Here is a 25173-nt window from a genome sequence, read left to right on the forward strand (position 1 = left end):
ACTTATCCACCCATCTTGTAATTACGCTGAGGCTCATCAATATTTCACGTGGCGTCTCTTTGTTTTAGCCAAATTGCGATTAATCCTCTCATCACCGTTCTGCCTCCGGAGTCGACAGTGGGCTGCTACGTTTCCGACACACGCAGGGCGGAAACCCAGCGAATGCTCTTGTACACCATTTAATTAAAGATGGCATGAACATCAGATGGCAAGATGGCAAGAGACGCGCAAACACGTGTAGTTGATTTCGGAGCATGCAGTCGGGTTGAGTATGAAAGAGATGTTGACATGCAGTATTAAAACTCATTCAAGAATGACAGCGTCTTCTTTTGATGAACCTTCAGGCCTGTGTGACTCAAATGAGAGAGTTCAGACAAGCTGGAGTCTGCGTTGGTCTGCGAAAGCTTTTTTAGTGACTCTAGGGGGATGGTGGAAAACCAATGATGCTGAATTTAAATTTGTGGTTGTTTCTCACGAAAACCAATCGTATGCTTTAGAAGACTTGCAAAATGATGCACAAACCACATGGACTTGTGTGAAAAAAACTTCTATGACCCTTTTGGGTTCTTTTTTATGCTTGAAGTCTGAGACACCTCAAATTTTAATAATCTATCTTTTAAAACAGATTCCCTTCCGAGATTACACCTTAATACAACTATGCACCTACATACTGGAACACAAACATTTCAGTCTGCACCTTTACTATTTATGCAAGTTTAAAGCAGTGTGTGTTGTTTCCAGAAAGCCTGGAAGTCATAATGTGGGAGTGACAAGTTGGTGACAGCTGGCATGTCAGTTGGGGGTTTCTTTTAACCTGCATGGCGACACTTGAAATTCCGCCCCATATACTGTAAACAATCGAAAACATCAGTCGAGGGGTTCCACAACCAGTCGGCCCAGAGTGGGCACAGCATGCCTAGAAGAGAGGAGGAATATGTCTGCCTTGATTTATGGAGCTCCTCTACCTTGGCCGTCATAGTGAGACTCAAAAAGCAGCTTCCATTCACAAAGTGTGGGTGTTTAAATGCTGTTTCTGAATCAGTTTGAACGAAGGAGTATTCAAAACGAGTGAGAAATTTTCACCATGACAAGGGCGAAACAAACAAAACCTCTATGAAGAATTTGGCCGTATATTTTTGTTTGCTTGGCAAAAATTTTTCTCAATCAAACAAAGTAGACTTAAAATTTGTCACATTCATGGTGTAAATAACTTAAGTGCGGAATTTAATTGCCGATTCACATCGCTAAAACCAAACAATTCATCCTTTCACACCAAGTGCGAAAGTTTGCCCAATGACGATGCAACCGTTTTTCCGTAGACGATTTATTTTTGTTTGTTCTGCAAAAACTAACTGTCCATTGAGATATAAGCTTTTGGCCCTTGTATTCATCAGAGGTTGACAAAAATTGTATATTCACGATGTAAATAGCTTTAGTGCAGAATTTTGTCTTAGACTCATGTCGCTGAAACCAAACAATGCACCCCTCCACACCAAGTGCGAAAATTCGCCCAATGAAGATACAACGTTTTTTTTGTATCTTGGGGTCGATTCATTTTTGTACATTTACCTGTAGCAAAAACTAACAGACTAACTTAATAACCTATTGAGCCTTGCATTTGTCAGAGGCTGTAATCATGGGGTAAATAGATTAAGCACAGAATTTCATCTGTGACTCATGTTGCTAACACCAAACAGTGCAGCCCTCCACACTGTGAAAATTCGCCCAATGATGATGCAACCCTTTTTGCATCTCGTATGTTGTTTTTTGTTTTGTTTGTTTGTTCATCAAAAAACTCGTAGACCAATAAGATACCAGATACCTTGCATTCATCAGAGTTTGACAAAAATGTAACATATTCACAGTGTAAATATCTTTAAAGCGAAATTTAGTCTACGACTTACGAAGCTTAAATGATTAGTTCACCCAAAAATGAAAATTCTCTCTCACTTACCATGATGCCATCCCAGATGTGTATGACTGTCTTTCTTCAGCAGAGCACAATTTGATGGTCCAAAAGGCATATTTAGGCAGCATAAAAGTAATCCACATGACTCCAGTCAATCAATTAATGTCTTTTGAAGCAAATCGATAGGTTGGAGTAAGAAACAAATCGATAATTAAAACGCATCAGTGACGTAAGTACTATGGCGCATTCACACGTGAAGTCGGAATCGCGCGCTTTGTATACAGCACATGAACGGACGTCACGCAAGAGTTAGTTCATTTCAAACAGCAATACAGCGCTGGCCGGAAGCAATGATTTAAATTTAAAAACATTGAATTATCGATTTGTTTCTTACACCAACCTACTGATTTTACTGATTCGACTGGAGTCATGTAGATTACTTTTATGCTGCCTATATATGCCTTTTGGACCATCAAATAGCCAGCAACCTGATGGCACCCGTTTACTTACATTATAAGGACCTACAGAGCTTCAACATTTTTCTAAAAATCTTAATTTGTGTTCTGCTGAAGAAAGACAGTCATAAACATCTGGGATGGCATCACGGTAAGTGAATAATGAGAGAATTTTAATTTTTGGGTGAACTATTCCTTTAAACTTAACAATGCATCCCTTCGCCAGTGACGGTGAAAACGCTTTCGTGTCTCGTATGTCGATGTTTGTTCAGCAAAAACTCATCCACCAATCAGACATTAGCTTTTGGGTCATGCTGTTGACATGTGACTGCTGACACAATGGTATGTGTTCCATTCATCTATAATTCAAAATAAATTCGTAATGCACTCTTAAAAAGTAACTAAGCCAGAAACAACATGTTTTCAGAACTGCTATGACTAAAGCGTCAAACTACACTTCTACGATGTCAGTTATCAATTCAGCGCCTAAGCACTCAGAGTACGAAATCCTGTGTAAGTAGGGTATGCATGTAGCCTTATCAAGGTTCGTAGACAAATGGGTGATCCAAAATAGCATTAAAACTGTACAAGGGTGAGTTAAACGCAAATAACTTCCAGTTGTTAGCATCTCGTTGCGAGATACGCTAAAAGCCGAGCTAGTTCCTCCGGAGTTGAGCATTTGGCATTTCAGATTCGACGGATGCCCACCTACAGTAAGTGCTGTCTGATGACTCACATCCCAGACATATTAATCACCTAACGCAAATAACAAGGTGGCAGAAAAAAACCCTGAATACAGTATGTCTAGATTAGCACTACACCTCCAAATGAATGCTAAAACACATTTTTCAGCTCACAAACTCTCACAAATTCTTGCTCAGTCCCTTGTGTTCACCTGGCCAGCCCTTAAAGGCTGGGGAAAGGGCCGTATTTTCAACTGCACCAGCATGCAATATGCACAAGGACGTGCGAGTATGAATAATTGAGCTATACGAGAGGTGAATGTTCCAGGCTTGGTTTTAATGTGGCGCTATGAGCTGGTAATGATGCTAGATGTAGTGAGACTGGATAAAGGAATCCAATGTGGATTCCACCAATCGCATAAGTCCATTTGTTTGTTCGCTCGTCCAAAACACTTATCGACCAATGAGAAATAAACTTTCACAACATGCTTTTGGCATGCGATTGCTGCCAAACTGGGAATGCGTGACATTCGTTAAGGGCAGATGGAAAATTATGTCACAAACAGTGTTTAAATAGTCTAACAAAATTTAGTAAGGTTTATGCTTAAAACAAGAGAGAAAAAACATTCCTAAATTCAAGATATATTATTTGAAAACAGATTGTATAATCATACAACATGTTTGCTTCTAAAGTAAATGAATCTTGTTTTATATCTATTTAGATATTTTTACAAAAACACAAGACAAAAATACAGATTTAAAAATGTTATGTTTAATTTCTGTCTTTCTCTCTTGCCCTTCTGTACCCTGAGCCCTGTTCTTCCATGCTAATCTGCCATGTATTTTCTTTTTATGGAGCGTTCCAGCAGTCAGATGTAATCAGGTCTGCTCTCTATGACTGGCTGAGTTCCTCATCCTGCACGTCTACATGCATTATTAATGCAAACATGTTGGATTCGGCACTGAAGAGGGGAGAAAGAAAACGAGCGAGAAAGGCATATTCAACCCTCTGTAGAAGTGTTTGAAACACTTTCAACTAGGGTATGAGAAAAGCCACATGTGGTTTTGGGGAAACAAAAAGGCGTGTAAAAATGCAGCTAGCCTTATCTGTGAGCATCAAAATCTATTCAATCTATTCTCTAGAACATAAACAAATATCCAAACATCTTTGAACGTAGCCAAGAGTCATAATCACTCAGTCTGTAGTGTGACTGCACCGCAATGTCGGGTGCATGCTGCATTTAATGCGTTAGCAATAATATGAGTGATGATTACGAAATCCGCAGTGCTGTTTATTCTCCAGGGAGAGAGCTACTGAGAGAAAAACAGACAGAGAGAGAAACACCACCATTGGTTTAAACATCAAAAGACCTTTTTGGACAGGACTAGTTTTCACTGAGAAGGCTCGGTAAATTCGCAACTGATGTTTTTTTGTTTTTTATGCACAACCTTTGTAAAATTACTGCACAACATCTGGAGGAGTTGCAAACAATCCGATGATAGAAATTTCTGTGATATATTTTGTTGATGGAAAAAAGCTTTCATTGTAAAAAAACGTTCTCATTTATTCATGACCTGGGTGATTCTTACGAAACCTGTCAAGAAAATGTCCTGGTTAAATTTAACTCCAAATCAATCACCTAAAAAAAAAAAAAAATACAAATTAATTAATTAATTAAACATTCCTTTAATATGAGTGTACAAACACTGAGGATACAAGAGTCCAAAAATGGAAAGAATTTTTTTTTCTTCCAAAAAGCAGTTTATTGTGCTACCAAAATCCCAATAATAACCAGTCAAATTAAGATTTTGTGCATAGCGTGGGACTTTTAACTATAAACAAGCCCAAAATACATAGAGGACTTTTATTTTGAAATGACAGAGACTTGGACCTGTTTCAACACTCTACTTGTAAGTATAAACCAAATTAAGGTATTTATAGCCTATATATTCACCAGATGAACTGTTTTGTACACAAATATATTATCAGATGACGTTTATTTATGAGGAATAAAAAAAATGAGGAATAATAATAATAATAATAAAAACATATCGGTAACTATTGGCATAGATGTTTGCCAATAACCGATAGTTAACCGATAGGTAAAACCGATATATCGGTCTACCTCTACTACTATGATGATGTATCAATGCTTTACAATTTAAATCTTATTTTTTTCAAGTTGTTGTAATGAGAGTTGGGGAGTGAAATGTGTATAACAGCCATGAAAATAGTGTCACAGTGTAAAAAACGTGCTTCAATTTCTGTATATAATATATGCTTTCTTATTTGTTTCTTTTGAGTCTGGAGTAAAATAGGACCAGGACATTTTCTTGACAGGTTTGTGAGAATCACCCACCTTTGTCAAATACCATTAACAAGCCAAACATTTTCATCTATGGATATTGTTTGCCATATTTCTGGATAAAATAACAATCGGCAGTCCAAGTACTGCTAGCATTACCTCCATCTGAAATACCAATTTCGTCCAAATCGTGTGTATGATTCCCCGCTCAAATGCACACATGCACAGCTTTTTTCTCAATCAAGAAATCAATGCAAGAGACAAAAAAAATATGGATGCATGCTGCGCCAACAAAAAAAGAAACTACTGTACAGACGTTTCAAGAAGAAACAGATGTAGCTGCATAACAACTGGGAGCGAGATAATGTGTGTGTGAAACCAGAAATCAGATCAGAATCCCCAGTGAGCCTGTGCGAGGGAAATGGAAGGAAGAAACCATGGCGAACGTCCAATTAAAACTCCCAGTTAAGCGCCCAAGAGACCGCTCCTCAATATAGAGATCAAACCGCTGATCGAGATCGGCCACGCTCACAAAGACACGACGCTACAACTCGCAGAACGAACGGATACGTGACCTCAAAAAGAACGGAATATTAAAAAAAGGCCATGCTAACTGCCTCTTTGCATGATAATAGCATTCATTCGTTTTGAAAAAGTAGCATAATGTTAACTCAGCTTCTTCATTAAATTCGTAACTATTACGTGAACTAGTGGTCAAACATTATTGACTTTTCAATGGCTGATATGTGCTGTACAGAGCAGAGTGGACAATGGCTGATTTCATAAAGCTATTTAGATCAATTTAAATATGGAGCGGCTATGGCTCAGGTGGTAGGGCAGGTTGGCCACTAATCACAGGGTTAGTGGTTCAATTCCTAGCCCACATGACTCCACATGCCAAAGTGTCCTTGGGCAAGACACTGAACCCCAAGTTGCTCCCAATGGCAGCTCAGCTGTCATTGGTGTGTGTGTGAATAGGTGAATGAGTCACAGTGTAAAGTGCTTTGGAACCACTATATAAGTGCAGACCATTTACCATAAATGCCATGACTCTCTAGCGTATTTGATTCTAGCTGGTTAATTGCAACTTTCTTGCGTCAAATATTGTTGCATAATAACCACTAAACTGATCAGGTTGATCAGTGGGCTGAACCCTGAAAATGAATACAGGCTCTTGTCCAAGATAAATTTCATATTTTCACCCTGAGCAGCTAATAAAATGGACTGTCTGATTACATGTGCTATAAAATTACAATGCTTTAAAACCAGATTTAAGAAAAAAAAAACCATTTCCGTCAGGGTCTCGTAAAACAGCGCGTACCCATTTCTATTTATGACCAATTGAAATATCTCTCGAAGGGCCAGAGTAACGTTGACGCCGTACGCTACAGACACTATACTAAACAGGCCCTTCTACATGGCTCTTGATTTTGTCCAATTATCAAGGACAGTCACTCCTCTTGCGGTCAAACACACTTATGTGTCTGTCCACAGCAGTAAAGTGAGTCAGCGAGCACACAAACACACACACATCTGGCTTTCATCGCAATGCCAGATTTGACTGTGTTCTCCAGGTGGTTTGAGTTCATGTACGTGTATATGTGGCATTCAAGCAGCCATTTTGAACATCACACAGCGAGGGATGGCGTCACATTGGCGTCTGAACCATTTTCACTCCAGTTCTGACGGACTAGTTGAATTTCATTCAACTTTTTATTTCACCGCCCATTTTCATGATCCAACCAATTCCTGATAGGTAAAATAAAGTCCCGCCTTACATTTCTGTATTGTTAAATGTGATGTTTCATTTGGAAAAATGTCACAATACAGAAGTAAACTGTATATACTATTAATAATACTATTTCATGTTGACTTTTTATTTAGTTTAAACAGTGGGATTTCGACATTTTGACATGCATACTAAAACACTGTGAAATAATAGGCATCCACGTAGCTGCAGCACCACTGACATGCATTAATTGCGATGTTGAATGATGATCGGATGACACTTCCTGCCAAATAAAAATCTTGTAATGACATTCCCTAATTCATCCTTTCCATGCTCTCTACCCTGAGGCATACACACACACACACACAAAAAAACACACACACACACACACACACACACACACACACAAAGGGTAAATACATCTGGGTCATATTTCTGCCAAAATCAGATGAAAATAATAATAATAATAAAAATAATTTGCTTGAATAAAATGAAGCTTGTTTTATAATAATGTCATTATAAACACTATTAATCCCATGGATAATTTTTGTTACATTATTTTCATAACAATTAAGCACACTTTAGCCACATATTTTCATTAATGTAATGCATTTAGAACTTTTGAGGGTTTTTCTTTTTTTCTCCCCTTTTCTCCCCAATTTGGAATGCCCAATTCCCAATGCGCTTTAAGTCCTCATGGTGGCGTAGTGACTCGCCTCAATCCAGGTGGTGGAGGACAAATCTCAGTTGCCTCCGCATCTGAGACCGTCAATCTGCGCATCTTATCACGTGGCTTGTTGAGCACGTTACCACAGAGAGCTAGTGCGTGTGGAGGCTTCACGCTATTCTCCGCGGCATCCATGCACAACTCACCACGTTACCACATTATAGCAACCACGAGGAGGTTACCCCATGTGACTCTACCCTCCCTAGCAACCGGGCCAATTTGGTTGCTTAGGAGATCTGGCTGGAGTCACTCAGCACGCCCTGGATTCGAACTCATGACTCCAGGGTTGGTAGTCAGCGTCAATACTCGCTGAGCTACCCAGGCCCCATACTTTTGAGTTTTTTTAATAAATTCCTTTATTCTCAGTAGTGGTTATGATTACTGTAATATAGTATGTGTTTACTGCATTACAGCAATAATAATTACTACAATACAATGATTTGTCAAATACAGTAAATACTAAGTAGTGTCACAATGCAAATAATCTTAATAGTTCTCATTACCATAATGTTTCTGTAGTATTTCTACTGTATTACAATTAAAAAAAATTTTTTAAATACAATGCTTTTTATTTTAAATAGCCATTAAATGAGATTTTGTTTTATTTTTTATTTTATTTCGTAATTTTTTGCAAAAATAAAATAATATTTTTTTATGCTTAAATATGCTTAAATACTATGCTTATAAAATAATGTCACGATGCAAAAAAATCTTAATAGTGCTAAAGTAGGCTTCGATTTCTTTAAGCAAACGAAAAACTATTTTTTCTTTCTTTTGATTTTGGAGTGAAATATTACCTTAGACGTGTTCTTGACAGGTTTCCTGATATGCACCCAAAAGCCTTATACTGCCAATGTTGAGCAATCACATGAATTTGCATGTATCTGCGGGACCATTATGTAAATATTGGTTGCCAGTTATACTCCCTTTTCTCTAGTGCTGCAAACAGATGCATCACAATCACTGCATTATCAGCCGATTGCCTCTCATCACAAAACACACACCTGCCATTGTCCTCATGCCTGCAATTCAGAGAGAGAGAGAGAGAGATAGCAGCATCTCCAACATCTTCTGTGACCAAAGCCCTCATTTCTTTGTGTTTGTTTACAATGGCAGCATGATGATCTACGGCTTTCCCCTGAGCCGCAGATGTGCCGTGGAGCCAAGATGAAATGTTTGATGAAAAATAACATGCAAGAGTCTCTCTGCCTCCACTTAAAGGAACAGTTCATGCAAAAATGAAAATTCTCTCATTATTTACTCACCCTCACATCGTTCAAAACTCCACATGCATTTTTTTTTTCATGGAACATAAAAGGAGAAATTTTGATGAATCTTTACAAAGCTAAAAAAAACAAACAGTTCATACCAGATTTTCTCCTTGTGTTGGTTTGAAACAAAATGAGGGCAATTAATTAACGACATAAATGTAATTTTAGGGTGATCTATTTCTTTAAGCAGTGAAAGAGACCTTGCCAAGAAACCGTCTTTCTCCTGTATTCTCTGCAAACAAGTGTTACATAAATCTTGCGTACAGTCAAACGGAGGGAGTGTTTAGATGTGTGTACATCGTATCAGAGCAGAGCAAGCAGTGCTTCACACTGGTACGTCACTCTGAGAAAACCAGGTGGCACATTTGACCTTTGCGCCTTCACGGAGATAAATCCAAAAATCTTTTCACTTGTGTGTGAGAGAGATGTTCAGTTCGTAATCTCAAGACACGTGCTACAGTGCAGTCAAACTCAGCACTCCCAGAATCTCAATAATCATAAATGCAAAATGAGAGTTTGGTAACTTTTACTTAATGTCCGTTGACTTTGAGACCAATCTACATAATTAACTTTAAAATTACATTTTTCTTGTGCTGTCGATTGAGCTTAACTTGTATTCAACCCGGAATATTCCTTTAATGCAGAATTTCACACAAAACAAGGTGTTTGCTGGTGTTGTTGCGCAAATTTTACAGTGTTTTTTGCATTTGTTGGGTCTGGTCTCAAACCGTGATCATATCTCGATAATCATAAATGCAAAATGAGAGTTTGGTGACTTTTACTTCATGTCCGTTGACTTTGAGACTAATCTGCATGCTAAATGTTGACAAAATTAACTTTAAAATTACATTTTTCTTTTCCAGGAAAAATGGATTACAATTATCGATGACTAATCTTGCACAGAAGGGCATTTACAAATTTCTGTCCAATCAAATGCTCTTTTGAATGAGAATGTCCCTCCACCTAATGGTGGATGGTCTGCACTTATATAGTGCTTTTTCAAACTTAGCAGTTCCAGAGAGCTTTACACTGTGATACATTCACCCATTCACGCACACACTCACACACCAATGACAGCAGAGCTGCCATGCAAGGCACTAGCCAGCCATTGGGAGCAACTTGGGGTTCAGTGTCTTGCCCAAGGACACTTTGGCATGTGGAGTCATGTGGGCCAGGAATCAAACTGCCAACCCTGCGATTAGTGGCCAACCCGCTCTACCACATGAGCCACAGCCACTAATAACCCTAATAAGGATGTTTAGATATTTCTAGTGGAATATTAGACAAAAATACTTACTATGAAAACTTAGTACCTTTATTTATTTATTTGCAGTGTATAGTAAAAAAATATTGCACCTGCATCAGTATTGTCAGATCACACTGTGTAGGAAATATTGTTAAATGCAATGAGAATGTCAATCTAACTTAAAGCTGACCCCAAAATACATTTTATTTGGAAAGGGAAAGTGTTAAGCTTTCTGTAAAGTAGGCCATCTTCTCCAAAAGGAAAGTCACTGAGTTACCTGTGAACCCTTTTGGTTCACCTGTACCTTTTAGGAAAGGTAGGACACATCACGGACGTGTATCATTCAATTACAAATCTGGCCCCGATCTGCATTAGTCCTTGAAAGAGGCATGACGTCAAGTTTTGGACTTGTGCCAAGCCATCTACATGTGATTTCTGCCCTTCAAGACCCAACTAAGAGCTTTTCAAGGGTCACCCTGACGGCAAAGACACCAGAGGCATTTAGTCTCTGGCTCTCAGTAAGGAATAAAATTACTTTAAGCGCAGGTGCCCACTGGAAATTGGAATACTTTTCTTAGCTTCGTAAATAGCAGACAGGGCTAGCTCCGCGTAGATGCTACGGGATCACGGTATAGAATCATTCAAATCAGGCTATATAAATCGTTATTTGCAAAGCAGGCAACCTATGATTCGGCAGCTGCTCCAAACGATGGAACGGATCCTTTCAAATGCAGACAATTACGTTGCCACTCACTGTTATTGAAAGAGGAGCTTGAAGGGCGATGGATGGGGATGGAATGCATTAGCATTCCGGCTATGTGCATCTATTTACCGCGCGTTAGGTGTAACCACACTGCCGCAGGCAAGATGCTACTTCTCAACACCGCAGTCAACATCCTGCTCTGAGCCTGAATCACTGCAGGAAACATTCAATACCACCATCAATGCAAGACAGGAGGGAATTGTGCTCAGTTTGGCTGCAACTCAACAGCACAGTAGTGCTGTGTGATAGATTGCATATTCATATTTAGTACATTCATATATATTGAATAAATACTGATATATTCGCATTGATTTTGCTTGTGACATAAGAGCAATATTGCGAATATCACTGAGCCCTACATCACAGCTTGTTTTGAAAGTATGTTTGAGTGTAATAGGCCTTAAGCTTTAACTCCGCGTTGAGAGGCAGTTGTGGGTTTTTATTTGCACAAAATGCACCTGAACTTCATGAGTGGCGCTTTTCAGAGTAAGGGCTCTCTCCCCAAGTACGGAAGCGCCACCCTCATCCCATTAACTGAAATAACTTCATTGTGTTCATTAACAACCCCGGGGTCAATTTGTCACCTTATTTATACACAAACCACTCGACAGGGCCTGCACCGAATTCACGGCGAGCAACACGTTAATGGTCATTGTGGCAACAAATGGGGAATTCAGCCTATTTAGCCCCTTTACTCGCCATAATAAAACCATTCTGCTCAAGCACGCTGACTCCTCGCCACTGTCATTACATGCCAGAGCTGTGGTGAGTGGGAGCAGGAGTGTATAATCACATTCTGACTGAGACTGGAGCCTCAGGAGGGAGTGCACAGAGAGGCATTTGTGAATGAGTGTGTGTTTGAGTGAGGTAAGGGGTCGTTCAGACGAATGTACTCTCGCGCTAAAAAAATCTAGACAGTGCAACAGTTAGAACACAACGCAAGAATCTCAAGAAGTGTTCTTTGTCTCAAGAAGTTATTTGTAACTTGATACAGTGTCTAAATAATGCAGCCCTCCTGCATTAGTTGCCGAAAAAGCAGCATGACACGGCGCAGCAAAAACACCCATCCAGTGAGTGTTTACATAGAAAAGCTACTGAAAAACAATGCAGATAGATGCTAAAATGTCTTTGGTGTGAACACCCCCTAAAGGCCAGAGGACGCTACATCTTGCATCACAGTGAGTGCAATGCAGATTTCATCATCAGCAGAGAATGTGTGTGATTGTAAAATGATCATTATAACTGAAATATACCTTAATTATTGTCCGCGTCCAGCCCAGTGTTTTCTAGATACACGGACAGGACGTCACCTGCACATGCATCTCATGTACACTCAACGTCAGTGTATCACAAAGCAGTCATGGTGTGCATGTGTCCAACGCATGCATACAGGCTCACGGTCAAAAATAGGGCTGGGTATTGAAACATATTTCCCGTTTCCATGACGACTAACAAGCTCTCCTTTGGTTTCGATTTCTAGGAATTTAGGTATATTTCATTTACATTTACATTTATTCATTTGGCAGATGCTTTTATCCAAAGTGACTTACAAAAGAGATTTTGTCTCTTTCAGTTTTTCAGTATTTCAGTTATAATGATCATTTTACTTACAAATGAAAGCAATTTGAAGATTCTCAACATCAATTTCTTTTTTATCCAGCCATACTCAAGAGTATACTTTGAAAAGCTAAAGTGCTCAACAGTGTGTGCCACACACATGAGAACTAAGTATATGCTAGCCTTAATTTTCCATGGGTTCATGCCTAGGCTGACTAGATGCGGCTCCACCCCCTCAGTCTGTTGAACCGAAAGACAGGGAGAGAGAGCGAGACGTGTTGAAGACAGAAAACAGATGGCCAGGTTTGGGTTTATGTCTCCTGTCTGTCACCTCCCTTAAGCCCAGCTAGAGAATAACAACTGGCCACTTTTTATGGCCATTATAAAAACTGCGAAAAGGCAAACAAAGTTGTCCATTTCTGAGCCCGGAAGCTCTACCACAATCCCGCTTTCCCATGTTGCAAATCTTGCGGCTTTTGATGACTTGGCTTTGGGGCAGCACAAGAGGGTACATTGTACATTGGGTGCAGGGGTCAGGTGACCCCCACATAGTCAAGCACTACGAAAGGGGTGTAAGGGGCAGTTAGCCTCAGCTTGGGCAAACCCGGGTTGATTAACTTTTTGATGCGTGCCTTAGCAGCCCTTCAGAGAACAGAGGCTGTGCTGTCCACTTGTCAAAGTGTGACTCATAAACAGGCATCGAAACACTAGGGTATTGTTCAAATACGACCTCACAAACTGACCATGAAGGCCGCACAGTGTTCTCCAAGTTTGATGCTGACAAAGAGGAGGGTTGAATCAGAAATGTACATTTATAAAAAGCTTTTATCCAAAGCAACTTACAGTGTATTCAAGGTGTAGACTTGAGTAAGCGAGCCAAAGGCAACTGTGGAAAGGATAAACAGTCTGTAAGATATACTGTAAGTAGTGGATGGAGAAAACCAAATTCAACTGTGGGTGCCCATCCTCTGACATTACAATAAATGTGCATATGCCAAATATTATTTAGTTACATAATATCTGTATTAATAGTTATGCTTTCATTAAATACAGGCACGCAATATTGCAACAGGAATTCAAGTAATGCTTTGCTCGCAAACGTTCCCTTACTCTCAAACATCTTGCCCAATAAAAGTTCCATATTATAAAAGTTCCATATTACCTCTTTAGGTAACTGAGAATCTGCAGGATGGGTCAAAGGTGAAAGGTCAAGCAGCTGGTAAAATCTCTTTTTAACCACACATCATTCCTGCACTGCATGGCTTGTTGTTAGGTAACAAACTTTTAGAACAGAGCTGAGAATAATATTGCAAGACCATTGAAAAGGAGATTGCTCATGGGATAGGTCACCTAGTCGATTACTGAAGTCAACTAGTTTAGCTAGATACATCTTTTACACTCCATCCAGCTGTTTTGTTTGGACATGTCTCTAGAACTAGTCTACTTATACAGGGCGTCCTTTAGACTGACTCGCCAAATAATCGTTCGGTCAATCCACCAACTCGTCGATTAAGAAAATATGCAGTTTTCTGCATCCCTATCATTCAACCAAACAGGGTTGATGCATTTCACTGTTTACACACGATAATGAGCAACTTTGCGTGCCGTGAATGACCCCAGAGGTGCCCAGAACTCTTGCTCTTGTCAGGCAACTGGCGATAAGTCAGCACTCCACTGTGCGAGGTGTAGTCAGCATGAACGCAAAGAGGCGCCTTTGCTTCTTTATCGCTAAAGAGATCTGACAGGCCCTCCAAGCAGCGAGACAGTACCTCGTGCTAGAGTTTGACTCAGTGGTGGCACGTTAGCTGCCCCGCGGCCTCCGGCTCATCCAGAGGGTTGCGAGCAGTCAAATAAATGACAAACGTCCACGGAACACACAGGTAAGAGAGCGACAGAGCAACACCAGGAGCACCAGTCTGTCCTTTGCCTTACCCTCCATCAACAACGCTCAATTGACCCGCATTCATGGAACAACAGGCTGAAATAAAGAGAGAAAACAAGTTGAGTAAATCTTTCCATGCTCTCTGACAAAGGCCAAGAGAGACCGCATTCAGGTCAGTCCGATCAATTGATCACTGTGATTGGTTGATGGGCAGAGGGAATTGACAAGAGCGCCGTTATTCCTGCAAGCAAGTCAGGCTGATTATACAACAATCAATTTTTCATTACAGTAACAATCGGCACTGATCGAAAATGCCTGAAATTGCGGGAAGCTAACTCAATACTTCATGCCCTGTGGCTGGTTAGTGATCCCGCTATTAGCTAATAAACGCTAAAGTCCCTTAAAGCTCTGGTGAGATTGGCAATCAAACACAACAAATAGAGTCTAATTCTTATCTTAGATATAGCTACTTAGTTCTCCAACATAATATCAATACTTCAACAAGCTCTTCCCAGTGTGTACTAGGAAGTGAGAGGTTTCCCTGCTTTGAATTTTTTTTTTTTTTTTTTTTTTTTGGCTTAAATCAGTCTAGGCTGGTTTGCTGGTCCTAGATGTTTTAGGGTTGTCTTTTCTGGTTAAAGCTGGTCTCCCAGTCTGACCAGCTGAAAGGTGCCTCAAATCTTAAGCCTGAGAAGAAGAAAAAAACAGACAGAACCATCTTAGGGTGGGTTTGCTGGTTTTAGCTGGTAAGTTAGGTTTAGCTAGTCTTAGATGGTCTCCAAGTCGGATCAGCTGAAAACTGCCCCAAACTTCACCAAAGCATGAAAAATGCTTAAAGCACCCCATTCTAGTAGGTGGTCTTACATTTTTTAAACTAGTCTTTGCTGGTTTAAACTGGTCTCCCAGTTTGACCAGCTGAAAGGTGCCTCAAACCTTAAACCTGAGAGAAAAAAAAGTAAACAGCTTGAACTATCTAAGGTTGGGTGTGCTAGTTTTAGTTGGTTTGAGTTAGGTTTAGCTGGTCTAAGATGGTCTCCCACTCTGACCAGCTGAAATGTGCCTTAACCCTTAAACCTGAGAACAAAATCTTAAAACAGCCTAGACCAGTTGCTGGCCTTTGTTGGATTAAGTTAGTTTTAGCTGGTTTAAGATAGTCTCCCAGTTTTGCCCAACAAACCCCTCTAAAACCTGACAAAAAAATAAATAAAAAAAAATATATATTTTTTTTAAAACATCCTAGGCCGGTTTGCTGGTCTAAGTTGGACTAAGATAGTTTTAGCTGGTTTAAGCTGGTCTTTCACTTTAGCAAAGCTGGTCTTTAGCTGATCTAGTTGGTCTCCCAGCCTGAGCAAGTAAAAAGGGTCCAAAACCTCTATAAAACCAGCACAAACACCAGGCTGGGATACTAGCTAATACCAGCTAGTTTTTTTTCTGTTCATTACAAACTAGTTCACCATGAGGAAGTCCCATCACCCCCTCCTTTTCCTTCATACCACCCAAGTCTCGTTAGTGCCCGCTGAGTGTGAACGAGAGTGTGTGGGCCGGCATAATCAAAATCACTCACGAGGAATTTGAATACTTTAAATTAAGAAGCTGTGACGCTCTTTCCTCCCGGTCCCCCCGGTCCAGCCACCTGGTGCGGAACGTCTGCTGAGTTTCAGAGGAGAGGGGGAGGCTGGATGCAACTGTGCTTGCAGGCAACGAAAATGGAAAAGGACAACACAACCTTAAGCTGTCTTTGACTCATGTTTTTTTTTTTTTTTGTCATTATTTTGGCAGGCGCGGTTCAAAGCACCGGCTCTCTCAGAAGGGAATAAATGCAGTGAGGGTTGTGTTTAAAGGGTGCACTCCTCAGAAGCAAAGCTGTTCCAATTCCAATTATCTATTCCACAGAGAAATGGAGGGATCCAAGCCCTTAAGGGAACATTGGGACAATATCTGAGGTTGTTTATGCACAATCACCCTAAAAGACATTTCTTTCTTCATTTACTCAACCTTATGTTGTTCCAAACTCATATGGTGAGTAAATAATGACAGAATTAACATTTTGGGTGAACTAAGGGTGCTTAAAGTGTTAAAGATGTAGCTGACAGTGGAAAAGACAGTTTGCTCGGTAAACGTGATGCTAGTCCTTCATTCCATCTGTTTGGTTAGAAAAGGGAAAACAATTACGATGAAAACTAAAGAGAGAGAGAGAGAGAGAGAGAGAGAGAGAAGCAGGTTTGTGAAAACCTGGTAAAAAGAACTGACGGCTGCCATTACAGTACAGCCCAAGCTGTTCGACTGTCGTCAGGCACGCTCGGCAAGATGCGGCACGCTCCATATGGCGTGCTTGGACCTGCCTTCTCAAGGGAAGAGCTGTCTCCCTGTGCGATTGTGAGAGTATCTTTGTCGATCAGTCTTAAAGTGATAGTTCACCCAAAAATGACAATTCTGTCATCATTTACTCCTAAAGTTGTTCCAAACCAATGATTTTTTATTTTTTTTTTTACATAGAATGAAAGTGAATGGTGACAGAGGCTAACATTCTGCCTAACATCTCCCTTTGTGTTCCACGGAAGGGTTTGGGACAACATAGGAGTGAGTAAATGAAGACTGAATTTTCATTTTTGGCTGAACTATCCCTTTAAGGAAGCCCTGTATAATTATGCTGGTTTCTTGAGCTGGTTTCTACCAGTCACGAAAACTTTCCAAAGCAAACCTTGCTGAGGGAGATGCTTTCTCCCAAGCCTAGCAACCTTGAGGATATCCCCACGGAGCAAAACTAGTAAACTTCCCAAGACTCTCTCCCGGAGACTGAATCTAATAAAGGTCTTGTTTAAAACAATACTTTGGGAAAGAAAAGTGACTATTACAGGGTCTTACTGAATAAATCTCCAAATCTTATTTTCACCACATATTAAATAAATAAATATATTATATTTTGCAAATAACTAAGCCCATTTAATAGACCATTAAGAAATGTTTTCATAGTGACATCACAGTAATTAGTCATTAACAGGGAGAGTGTTTTAACTGTCACGAAAATCATCCTTTACAGACACATTTTATTATAAAGAAAATATATATTATTTTAATTTTACAAACATTAAAATATCAAAAATATACATGTTTTATCTATATAATTTAATGTCAATATTCATTTATAATATTGATTTTTATTTATAATATAAATATGAATTATTATTATAATCTATTATTTCAATTATAAATAATTACATTAACATTAAAATGTGTGTATGTATCATTTTATATAATTGTATTTTTTAATGTTTTAACACATTACATAAAGCACAACACATTTTTTATTTTATTTTTTACGTTACAGCAATGAAACAGGACAATGTGCAACAGTAATGAAACACAAGAAAATATATAAATATTAAGAAATATCTTGTTTCTTTAAATTTTTTACATTACAATAAAGAAATGGGAAAATATGCTTAATTGTCATGAAAATAATGTCACAAATAATGTTAATGCCTTAAAAAATAGGCTTTATTTTCTTTATGAAAAAAATGTAATTATAATTCATGAAAACACAATAATAAATACATTTCTTCTGGTTTTGAGGTGAAATTCGAGCTGGATATTTCTTGACAGTTTGCATGAGATTCTAATATGTCATCCAATCTTTCGTGTTTGGATACGTTTGCACCAAAGACAAAACATTCTGATTAAGAAAAAGATTTTATGCTAAGTAAATGAGTACAAATAATAAACAACGGCAAGAAAACTACTGAAAGTCACCGAGAATTTGTACACTAGAGAGTGATTGTATATAAAACAGAGCAGCCCTCCTCCCTACCTGATCAAGCCGGGGCGGTGTGTAAGCAGGAGTTTGATCGAGCAAATGCGAATGGTAACAATGCCCGAGGGGACGAACAGATACGCAAGCAGTGGGGATTACAGGCATGGATTGAATAAACTCACAAGAGAAAAACAGCAAAGGGAGCCCTGTTTACTACAGCAAGCTATTCTCCAGAATATGCCACACTACATATTTGCTTTTACCTGAACTACAAGTCAATTAGTCAGACCATATTAAGCACAGTTTTCTGCATGTGCTCGCCAAACTTGAGTCCATTCAAAGACAGGAATGCAAAGTGCCACTACAAAAACGAAAAAGTTGTACAGCCAATAAACTCAACTTTCCTCTAATTTTACCCAATAAACACACTTCACAACACACTTCGATCTCTCAAATAAAGTTTTATTTGAGGCTTAATTTGACTCTGATTTGTATGTGGAGCTACTAGAATTCTTGAGAAAATAGAGGCTACGTTTTAAAAAGCATACTTCTTAATAGTGACTATCTCTGTAGTACACACTATGTATAAAAAATGGACGATATGCACATTTTCCTGTCAGCATGAAATACTTTATTCAGTTCTATTAACTGTTTTTATTTCCTCTCTTAAAAAGTTTAGCGTTCCATAATGCATCATTTCTCATGCTATTTTTAAACAATAGGCAGTATACAGTACATACGGCGCAGTATGCAGTATGCAGTAAGTTGTAAGCTCTGAACATAGTCAGGGTTTGTGTTGCAACTTGGCTCAGTGAGTGTGTACTATGGGCTAGATATAGTGTGTGTGCGAAAAAAGGAGGGGTCAGCAGGAGAGGAGTGCAGCCGGTCGCCATCGTTCCCCATGGAAATGTGAACCAGCTGTGGTATTCTGGGGGCCGATCTGCAGGGGCCAATAACACTGGGCCTTTTGTCCATCTGCCCTGAGTTTCTGACATTCTCCCACTCTCACTCACTCTCTCATTTCTCATCCATTTCTCACTTAACCACCACCCGGCTAGAGAAAACAATCTTCAGTCGGTAAGTGGGGGCTCTCTGTCTCACACACGAATGAAATGCAGTCACACTAACACAATACCTACATGCACACATAAACAAACAGAGGGCATGTGCCAAACAAAAGACCCTTGATGTGTTGTTCAAGAGAACGGACAGAAAATCTATTTTCTGTCAAAAGCTTTGTGGCTTATTTAAAACTCAGCCTCTCGAAAATAACAAAATGGCAAGGGAAAATATCCTTTGTATAAAAACGTTTCAACCAGACTTTCAAACAACGTTTCAGTACCTACAAAACTTGTAATTCAAATAAGTCAGAACACGCATTTTAACCTGACGCCAAATAGCCTAGATGCTAGTGAACAGAAGTCGTGTTCGCCTAAAGCCCAATTTATAAAATGGAAGCCAAGCTTTTTTCTCCAGAATGAACTAAAGCGTGTTTATTGTTTATACATATTTATTATGTAAATAAAGTACCACGTCCAAGCCACACGAACTCTTCGCCTGCAGTTCTCCTACGTCAAGAATTTCAGGGATGTGCGCACACAGGTGAAATATCACTAAAACAATTTAGCAGCATAAATACGTCTTTGAATTTAGATCTATTTTTTACATAAACTAAACACTGTTTGCTCAGTGAGTAAAATTACCCTGAAAGTGTTAGCATGTGTACGCTTTTTTGCATTTTTTGCAAAGAAACATCACACCGGCGCAACAAACTCCAACAGGGTTTCCACAGTGATTCAACAAAACCCAACTACCATTTATGTTGGAGTTTGTTGGGGCAGAGTGAATAAGCCTTTAGCAGAATTAGCCCCTCTGAGATTGGCTACCTCTTAAAATGGACAATGCATGAAGCTTTTGTTTACATTCTCGTTAGCTTCCAGCACAGATAAGTATCACCAAAGAAGAGGCTTTGTGAAAATCCAAATGCCGTGTCCTGCGCCAACACGGAGAAACCACATTTAGCTGTCCACTATGCCAACATGATCTACCTCTCCTCCCTGCACTCCCCAGCACCCTTCCAAGCATTCCACAGTTAAAATAAATAACCCTACTCTGAATGGTATTTTAATGAGAGTGTGGGAGTCTAACCGTTAAGCTCAGCTCACTGCATGCCAAATTCTGAGCGTGGTTTCCCTTTATGCCCCCAACAATTAGTTAGCTAATAAGCTTGCACTGTGAGAGAAATATCTTTTCATGAACATAATATGATGGGAACAGTCTTGAGACCTGCCCGTGCTAAGCTGCACTGGAGCATGCAATGGCAACCTAGCTGTCTCAACCTAGGCTTTTTGCTGTGGCTCCGTACCCTTGGAGAGAGGGCGTACATTAACCTTTATAGAGCAGGTTAATGTATGGAGAGAACTTTAACGGCTGGGATGAATTCATTACTTTGACAATCTCAGCTGATTCTCCATTTCAACCTTCTCCCTATAAACGTATGGACGACATTTTGAAACCTCCACTGCTGTGGCAGTTTTAACCTTAATCTAACCCTTGTCTAAGAGGAGGCGGGTGAATATCAATTATGTACTGAGAGGAATCAATGTCAAACAGACAGTCCAAGCTGCAGGGGTCTATTTAGGCTAGCTCAAGTTTTCAAGGCAGGGAGTCTTGTTATTGCAATACAGTGCAAGCTTTATGCTAGCTTAACATGGTTATTTCATCATTGGCTCCCTGGGCTAGAACAGCTTTACGCTATCTTTTTTGTTACACATAAGAATGGAGGTTAAACAGGGGCAAGTAATTTTTGGTTGAGTTGTCCATTTAAAGGTTTTGAGAACATAATTAAATGTCTGACTCAGCAGTACTTGATCAAGTATTTGATTCAGTGTTTACTTGACATTAAGAGCTAAATTTGTGCTATTAATTATAAAGGCCTATATATTGAATAATTCTTGCTCTAGATTAAAAAAAAAAAAAAAGGGGGGGGGGGGGGGGGGTAGGTGATGCAGAGGCCGAGATTTGCGATGCCGCTAGCTAGTACGGGCCGACTCTGGTCAAAAGCTGCACAAGATGCTTTAAGAAGCTGTGTGGCCAGATTTACTAGGATGTTACCTGACAGTAAGCTTATTTTAACTAAATGGCCACCATGTTGAAAGCAATTAAGAATGCCATTTAGAACAGCGTAACAGCCACTGTACCATGAACGGCAACTCTTCCATTAAGTTAAGAGGCAGGAGTTTGCATGTTCCCTCCGTTACACACTCAAGAGTGAAGGGAGGGTGGTTGACTTGTCCTATGGAGAGGTGGTGGCCGGCAACAGATCTTTGCCTATGGGAAGCGTCAGTGATCCTCTTCAGTTACCAGAGAGATACGCCACTCAAATTTGCAGCCATTTGCAAGTCAAGTGGCTCACTTCACATTCAGTGCAGACAGCAAGCGGTGGACAGAATCTTCCCAGGACTCCAGGCAACACGACTGATAAAAACTAAATTAATGCATACAAAACAAAGATGTTTATAAATCTTTACAAGCAGAGGCTATGGCAGAAACCTACAGGTAGCATGTACAACCTTGCAAGTGCAACTTTAAGAAGCTAGACTGATGTTTAGCTTTCAACTACACCTCATATGGCCCTTGACAGATCTGTCTGTCATGATGTGACCAAGTGACCCAGGGTGTCAGGAGAATTTAAAACAGCTTTTGACCATGGCATGTAGGTAGACGCTGCGACTAGGGGACTGCGCTTGCTGTATGGAGACAATACATCCCAGTTTTCCAGCTGAGTTAATATTCTGAGAATTCCCTGAGAAAGGAATTGGCAGTCTCGGCAATGGCTAACGTGAAGACAATAGGCAAGTGTTGGCAGATTTTGTAAAAGGAGAAAGAGAAACAAAATGAAATGAAGGCTTCTAGAAAAACCTAAATTCCTCCTGTTCCTCCAACTCCCCTTTCATCTCCACCCGAGGTTGAGGCTAAAAATAGAGAGACTGGGAAAGAACATTTTTAGCCCCATAACTGTGGATAACTCAGTTTTAAACTGAGCTGATGGGGTGGAGGTAGAAAAAAGGGATATGGAGTCAAGGGGCTTTTGCATTATTTCAGGCAGTAATTTCTATAAGTTCGAGCTTTATAAAGTAGGGATGTCATTTGTCATGGCTTTGAAATAATGTTATACATGCTATACCAAAAATATCTTCATACAAAACCATAAAAACTAAACACAAAAACAAAAACAAAATAAAACACAAAACTCAACAAAAACCAACCAACCAAACTAAACCAAACAAAACATAAAACAAAAATAACCAAAACAAAATAAACAACCAAAAACACAACAAAACAAAAACCAACCAAAACAGAAAACAACCAAACAAAACCAATACAAACCAAAACAAAAAACAAAACAAAAAAATCAAAACAAAAACAAACTAAAAACAAACTAAAAAAACAGCCAAAACCAAACCAGACAAAAACCAACCCAAACAAAAACTAACCAAAACTAAAAACAAAAGCAGGCATGTGGAGTGAGGACGCTTTCTTCATTCTTTCAGGTCATTTTTCAAATATTTAGAGGTTTACGAAACCTGCATGAATATTCATAGCAGAATATCTATGGTATATCATGCCGTTTAGATACTCATTAGCAGTAGAAAACCGGTTTCTAATATAGTTTGTGAGAAGTTGCTGAAAATCCGCCTACATGTTCAGACTTAGCAGTCTGCTTTCAGTCAAGTGTTCGGTCAAAGGTCAGGTGAGCACCTCTCCATGGCAACTACAGAAAAGTCCACCCCAAAGGGCAGACTACAACCCGCCTTTGTTGCTAACATGTCAATTGCTCTTTTAACTGTCCATTACATGAATACTCCTACCATTCCTTACAACCTAATGACCCTCACGTCTCTACAAATTGAGGGGGCTGCAATACTTCCTGTCTGCCATTGGAGTCTGAAGTTTGGGCAACACACAAGGAGCAAGAATGGGGACTTCAAAGCGTTCCAAGAAGATGTGAATGTATTTATAGATAAGGGCCAGTGGTAAAGTTGGCAACAGAGCCAGAGGGGCATCTAGAATAAAAAGCAGGTTTGCCTTCGTGAACTCTAGTGCTCACTGTGAGATAAAAATAACTATGAGAGGCAGTCAGGGCACTGGAATTGATTAATGACTCTAAAGTACACTTGAATAATGTGTAAACAATGGATATTGGGCTGCAACTCAACAAACATGAGCTAGGAATTGTCCTGTTGGGGTAAAAGAAGCCAATAGGGGGTTATGTTTTAGGATAGATTTGTGTTAAAGACTCGTAACATTTGGAAAAATGTTGACCATATTCCCTGCTAATGAGGGAAATGCAGTCCTGTTCCTTTCCTGTCCTTTCAATAGTGAAAAAAGCCCCCAAAAATATTTGTCTTCACAACAGTCCACATGCAAGTCATGATACAGTGTTTTATAGAAATAGTCAAAGTGCCTCATGCATATTTAATCTAGACTACTATCTGAGATGGGTTTGTAACTATAAGTGTGTGTGTGTGTGTGTGTGTGTGTGTGTGTGTTCGGCTTCAGTATAGATTTCTGTCAAGGTCTCCTGGTCAGATACAGTGTCGCCACAGACAGGCAAAGATTCACTGTAAAGATTTACAAATGCATGCAGTTACCCACGCAACTACAGAGAACTGCAACTATCTCAGAACACGCTGACACATTGCATACAGTCCGGTATGTGAGGTTGCACATAGTGCAGATAACCAATATAATATACGACTGTATTTAGAAAGACAACTCAAAGAGAAAGTGTTGCATACATGTATGTACTCTGTACATTTGTGGGATGTTTTGATACTGTTTTATCTCCATATAGTACCATAACCTTGACTGAAAATTCACAAATTGAACCATGTAAACAAGTACATACAAAAACTGACTGCAAATAAATGGCTAAATTAAGATATGATGTGTCTCAAATAAGTAGAAAACAACATACTTTGAAAACCATGGAAGAAACCATGCAGCCCATGTGTTTATGACCATGTGTATGTTTTGATGCCAACTGCTCCCCACTGACAACGGATGCTCATTTTCTCTAAAAGTACCCTCTTCCTGAACAAGGCAAGTCATTGATGATAGTTGCTTTCATGCCTTTCAAATGAGTATCATTTCTGTCGTCGTAATCGAATTTCACTCGTGTTACTATTTTCCAGCTTGAACGGCGTCCAAGAAGCAGGCGGAAACCTCGCAACGGGGTTATGCAAGAGCCGACCGCACCGAGCTGGAATCTGAAGGCAAAATGAAGAAAAACAAGCAGAGTGGAGTGGAGAAAAATCAATAGCTCTCCGTCCTAAGAGCTCCACTAGATGCACAATCATTACCGATATGTTTTAAGTACACATAAAGACCAGGATATTTTAAGTTTCAGAATAAAAAGAAAATTATATTTATTTGCAGTATAGTATAGTATTTGTAGTGCAGCATGAACAATTGCCAAAAAAAAGTATTTAAACACTTCTATATTTCAACTTCATTGCATGAGACAACCAAGTGTTGTCAAGGTGATTTTTAGTGAATGTATGAAACCTGTATTTAAAAAATAAATATAAAAATTAATATGAAATTATTTTCTGAAACTGGAACACAAATATACATCTGTTCCATCTTGCACATAAAATTACAAGGGGTTTTTAAATAATTTTCTAGTTAATTTATCATTACCGCAACACATCTAGATTCAAATTAGGACCATTTAATGTATTATAAACAAAATAAACAGTCTTTTTCATTGATTTAAATAATGTATGTTGAACCCAAGATCCAATGCTGAATAAAAACAATTAATTTGACGTTCCAAACATCACAATCTGGATAATATATATATATATATATATATATATATATATATAT

General features: G+C 39.2%; 2 protein-coding genes across 16 annotated transcripts in view; one reads left to right on the forward strand and one right to left on the reverse strand.

Annotated features, from left to right (window-relative positions):
• Nucleotides 1–25173, forward strand: part of LOC127438849 (uncharacterized) — a 687566-nt gene that overhangs the window by 468061 nt on the left and 194332 nt on the right. The gene's annotated exons all lie outside the window — the stretch shown is intronic.
• LOC127438810 (receptor-type tyrosine-protein phosphatase S-like) overlaps nt 1–25173 on the reverse strand; it is a 264336-nt gene that overhangs the window by 151466 nt on the left and 87697 nt on the right. The window lies entirely within an intron of this gene.

Source organism: Myxocyprinus asiaticus, chromosome 50 (assembly GCF_019703515.2).
Source record: "Myxocyprinus asiaticus isolate MX2 ecotype Aquarium Trade chromosome 50, UBuf_Myxa_2, whole genome shotgun sequence".
Taxonomy (NCBI): domain Eukaryota; kingdom Metazoa; phylum Chordata; class Actinopteri; order Cypriniformes; family Catostomidae; genus Myxocyprinus; species Myxocyprinus asiaticus.